A 6,000-nucleotide genomic window follows, 5' to 3' on the forward strand; every position below is an offset into this window, starting at 1 on the left:
GACAAGAAATTTACTACCTTTAACTCCCACAGCTGGCACAAAATCTCCATTTATTTCCCATCAACGGTATCATCTCAAGTGCTATATAAGGACCTCCTTACAACTTGCTGAAATACAACTTTGACACAATAAAATTCTCATACTCTAAATATTTTTCACCATCATTATTATAAGAAATAGTTTCCATACAAGAGTTGTTGCTCAATATTGTATGGTTGTTTTTCATTGCTCTTAAAAGTGTGTTTGTACTGCTTATCTAGAAGCATCTAGTGAAACACTGTAACTCCTGTAATTGTTTGTGATTCTTCAAGTGACTTGTTTAAGTATGTAGACTTGAGAGGGATAACAGGTTGTTGAACTCTTAGACGAAGTTTGTAATCTGTTGAGATTAGTAGATTAAGTCCTTATTGAAGGTGAAATCACCTTGGTCGGGTGGACTTTAGTAGCTTTGAATTTCAAGCGAACCAGGATAAATCATTTGTGTTATTAGTTGTTATTTTGTGTGTGTGGTGTTGCAAAAGGTTTTTAATTCTTGTGAAAACAATTCAAACCACCCTTTCTTGTTTTTCTCTACCTCCAATTGGCATCAAAGCTTCGACTCTGTTATTGATTTTTGAATAAAAAACTTAACCGTGTAAAGAGACCCAGGGTGAGAAAAACTTCATGGCTAACACAAATGAAAGAGATAGATACAATGCAAACCCTTCAGTCTTTGATGGAGAAAAATTTGACTACTGGAAGGACAAAATTGAAAGTTTCTTCCTAGGATACGATGTTGGTCTCTGGGATATGGTTACAAATGGTTATGAACCACCCATCTCTGCCATTGGTATTCCTATTCCAAGAAGCATAACGAGTGACGATCAGAAGCGTGATTTCAAGAATCATCATACAGTAAGAACCATTATGTTAAACACCACTTCCTACAACGAGTACGAGAACATAACCAACAGGGAAACAACCAAAGAAATTTTTGAATTCTTTAAAATGATGCACGAAGGCAACAATCAAGTTAAAGAGACTAAGGCTCTGGCCTTAATCCAGAAGTATGAAGCCTTCCGAATGGAAGAAGATGAAGTTGTTGAAGTAATGTTCTCAAGGTTCCAAACCTTGGTTGCAGGACTCAAGGTTATGGACAAAAGATATACTATAACAGATCATGTCAAGAAGATAATCAGAAGTCTTCCTAAGAAGTGGAGACCTATGGTTACTACTCTGAAGCTATCCAAGGATATGAACAGTATAAGTCTTGAAGAACTTATCATCTCCCTCAGAAGTCATAAAATAGAGCTAGAAGAAGATGAACCTCAGAAGAAAAGAAAATATGTTTCTCTAAAGTCTAGATCAGAAAGAAGAAAGCCAGAAAGGAACAAAGCCTTTCAAGCTAAAGAGGAAGAAGTTGATGACTCTGAGAATGAATATTCTGATGATGAAGAATAATTATATCTTCTTTATAGAAGAATCAAATAGATCTAGAGAAAAAAACAGAACAATTTCATAAGGTCCATACAGAAGGGAGTTCGTCCAGATTCAACCTCCAGAGGCAGACCCAACAAGGAAGCAATGTGTTATGAATGCAAAGAGCCTGGACACTACATACATGATTGTCCAGAGTTAAAGAAGGATAACTCCCGAAAATAAAGCTTCAAGAAGAACTATTTCAAAGAAAATAAGAAAGGACTCATGGTAACATGGGATGACTATGAACCCGAAGCTCCAAAATGTGATTCTGAAGAGGAGCAGGCAAACATAGCATTCATGGCCACTACCTCTGGAAGTTCATCTGAAAAAGAGTCTGACTTTGAAGAGGTATTCTCTGGGTTTTTTATTCTGATCTGGAAGCCCGTTTTTCAGAATCTCTGAGCTTGTATCAGAAGCTTCGACAAAAATTCAAGAACCTGAAAAAGGTTCATGAAGAGACTGTTGAAGAGTGTGATAAGCTTGAGAAAGAAGTTTATGAACTCAAAGAAAATAATTTCATTCTTGAAAGAGAAAAATAATTTCATTCTTGAAATAGAAAAATAATTCTCAACTAATAAATGTTCAAAACCTGAGGAAACTCTTTCTAAAGCTCCACCTACTTCTAACACTATCATATACAAATATGATAAAGCCTTTTAGAAATTTCTGAACAACGGCCTAGATAGAAGCAAAATGGCTTCTATGATCTATGGTGTAAGCCATAATATAAAAATAGGAATTGGTTATGACTCTGATGATGATGGTCAGAAACCTACTATAGAAAACAAACCAAAATCTCCTTTTTCTTACCATTACACACCTGCACAGACATAAAATTTTAGTAACGCTAGAAAACCCAAAGTTTTTAGAAACTATGAGAGAACTAATCCTAAAGGACCCAAAAGATTCTGGGTACCAAAAGATAAAATAGTATATGTTGCAGATATCCTATGCAGCAGAGTTAAACCACCAGCCATGATACCTGGACTTTGGATGCTCACGACACATGATAGGAAGAAGGCATATGTTCCAAGACCTGGAACTTAAAGATGCTGGTTTCATAAGCTTTGGAGGTAATCAAAGGATTTGGAACAGTTGGTAACAAATCTCTTCCCTTTATTTCTGATGTCATTTATGTTGAAGGATTAATGCATAATTTGTTATCCATAAGTCAATTAAGTGTTAATGGTTATGATATTATTTTTAATCGAAAAACATGCAAGGTTGTCAATCCGAAAAATGGCATAGTCCTTTTCACTAGAAAGAGGAAAAACAACATTTATAAAATAAAGCTTCCAGATTTGAAAATCCAAAACGTGAAATGCTTGATATCTGTTAATGAAGAGCAATGGGTGTGACATAGACGCTTGGGTCACATTAGCTTGAGGAGGATTTCTCATCTAAATAAAATTGAGTTAGTCAGAGGCCTGCCTAAGCTGAAGTTTTCTTCGGATGCTTTTTGCGAAGCATGCCAGAAAAGGGAAAATTTCTAAAACCATTTTCAAAACCAAAAATGTTGTTTCCACCTCCAGACCTCTGGAACTTCTACACATTGATCTCTTTGGACATGTTAAGACATCGTCTGCCAATGGTAAGAAGTATGGACTTGTCATTGTTGATGACTATAGTCGTTGGACATGGGTGAAATTCTTAAGGCACGAGAATGAGTCACATTCTGTGTTCACCGGTTTCTGTTGAAAAGTGCAAAATGAATATGACTCTAAGATTATCAGAGTCAGAAGTGATCAGGGTGGCGAATTTGAAAATAAACTTTTTGAAAAACTTTTTGATTCTAATCGAATATCCCATGATTTATCCTATCCTAGAACTCCACAACAAAATGGAGTTGTATAAAGGAAGAATATGACTCTCTAATAAATGGCCAAAACCATGATCAACGAGACCAATGTGGCTAAGCACTTCTAGGCAAAAGCTATGAATACAACATGTTACATTCAGAATAGGATCTCTATCATATCGATTCTGGAGAAGACTCCCTATGAATTATTCAAGGGAAGAAAACCCAACATTGCTTATTTTTCTTCCTTTTGGATGCTCTTATTTTACTGTGAACACTAAAGACAATATGAACAAGTTTGACTCTAAGGTACAAAAGTGTATTATGTTGGGATACTCAGAACGATCTAAAGGATATCGAGTATACAATATAGAAAATTAAATTATGGAGGAATCAATTCATGTCAAATTTGATGATAAGATTGAATCTGAAAAGTCAAAGCTTGTTGAGAAAATTGCGGATTTGGAGATCACACTTGCAGGTTCTGACGAAAAGAAAATTGGTTCTAAAGAAGCAGAGAAAGGAACTTCAGAAGTACCTAAAATCCTAATCAATCAGAAAATCCAAAGAAATAGGAAGAATTTCTTTAAAGAACTAATTATGGAAAACAATAATGAACATGTCAGAACAAGATCAACATTCAAAGTTTATGAAGAAACACTTTTGGGACTAGTATCTCTGATGCCAACATCCTATGAAGAAGCCCTTCAAGATAAAGAATGGATTATGGCAATGAAAGAAGAACTTGATCAGTTTTCCAAAAATGATGTTTGGGATCTTGTACCAAGACCCAAGGGAACCCATGTGATTGGAACTAAACGGGTCTACAGAAAAAAGCTAAATGAAAAGGGTGAAGTTGTCAGAAACAAAGCATGACTGGTGGCACAAGGTTATAGTCAACAAAAAGGGATTGACTATAATGAAACCTTTCTCCAGACGCGAGGTTAGAATCTATTCGTCTCCTTGTATCTTTTGCTGTAAATTATTCCATTAAAGTATATCTAATCGACGTCAAAAGCGCGTTTCTAAATGGTTACATTTCTGAAGAAGTGTATGTCCATCAACCTATGGCTTTGAAATTCAAAACTTCGAGAACATGTTTTCAAACATAAGAAATCTCTTTATGATCTGAAACAAGCTCCCAGAGCTTGGTATGAAAGACTGTTCATTTCTTCTGGAAAATTATTTTATCAGAGGCAAAGTGGACTCCATTCTCTTCTACAAAACCATAAGAAACGATCTTATAATTTGTCAGATCTATGTTGATGATATAATATTTGACTCTGCTAACCCCTCTGTTTGCCAAGAATTTTCTAAGTTAATGCAGGCATAATTTGAAATGAGCCTAATGCAAAATCTGAAGTTCTTTCTGGGCATCCAAATCAATCAAAGATCAGAAGCCACATATGTCTATCAAAGCAAATACATAAAAGATCTCCTGAAGAAATTTGACATGTCAGAAAGCAATCCATCCAAGACTCCCATGCATCATATTTGCATTCTGGAGAAGGAAGAGGTAAGTCAAATGGTTTATCAGAAACTCTATCGTGGTATGATAGGTTCTCTCCTTTATCTTAGTGCTTCTCGCCATGATATATTATTTAGCGTATGTCTTTGTGCTAGATTTCAGTCAAATCCAAGGGAACCTCACTTAACTGACGTTAAGAGAATCCTTAGGTATCTGAAAGGAACGCCTAACCTTGGCTTGATGTATAAGAAAACATAATAGTACAGGCTTTCTAGGTATTGTGATGCAAATTACGCTGGAGATAGGTTGGAACGCAAAAGTACATTTGGGAACTATCAGTTTCTGGGAGAAAACCACATCTCATGGGCAAGAAAAAGACAATCAACCATTGCACTATCAACTGCAGAAGGAGAGTACATCTCAACTTCACTTTGCAGCACTCAGATGCTCTAGATGAAGAATCAGCTTGAGGACTTTCAGATCTATGAGAGTAACATTCCTATTTTTTTTTATAATATTGTTGCTATATGCTTAAGTAAGAATCCAATTTTACATTCCAGAGTGAAGCACATAGAAATTAAACACCACTTTATTAGAGATTATGTTCAGAAAGGGACAATTGTTTTAAAATTTATAGATGCAGACCATCAATGGGCTGATATCTTTACAAAACCCTTGGCTGAAGATAGATTTCTCTTCATTCTGAAAATTTTAAATATGGAAAATTGCCCAGAATGACTCTGAACATGTGTTTCTCATCTCTGATGTAAAATTAGACTCTGACTCAAGCATATGATGTTTATCTAATTCTGATTCTGATACTTTGACAAGTTAGAAGATGTCTTTATCAAAACCCTCTCAAGTCAGAAATGTTTTGATATTCTTGACTCCAGATACATCAACATGTGGCTCTAGCTCTTCTAGACACCTGTCTAGCTCAGAACTCAAAGGCCAAACTGTTGAGATCCCCTCGAGCAGTGTGAAAATCTTGATATTAGACCCTCATCATTAGCTACATTTAATTTTTCCCATTGTAAGACCCCAATTTTTACCCTAAGATCCCTTATGCTATCTCATTATTTGCATTGGTTTTGGGATCACAACTTGGCATCCTCCTCACTGCTCATTCATTGGGTTTGCATTGGGAGATATTACCAAGAACATTTGATTGTATCATACTTTTTTCTTTGTTTACTAACCAAAATACCAAAAATATGTCTAGTGTAGTTTCATTTCTTTTGCAGGTAGTGTCTGAGTCCACCTGTGCCTTTTC

The sequence above is a fragment of the Lathyrus oleraceus genome, chromosome 5 (assembly GCF_024323335.1).
Source record: "Lathyrus oleraceus cultivar Zhongwan6 chromosome 5, CAAS_Psat_ZW6_1.0, whole genome shotgun sequence".
Lineage (NCBI taxonomy): Eukaryota > Viridiplantae > Streptophyta > Magnoliopsida > Fabales > Fabaceae > Lathyrus > Lathyrus oleraceus.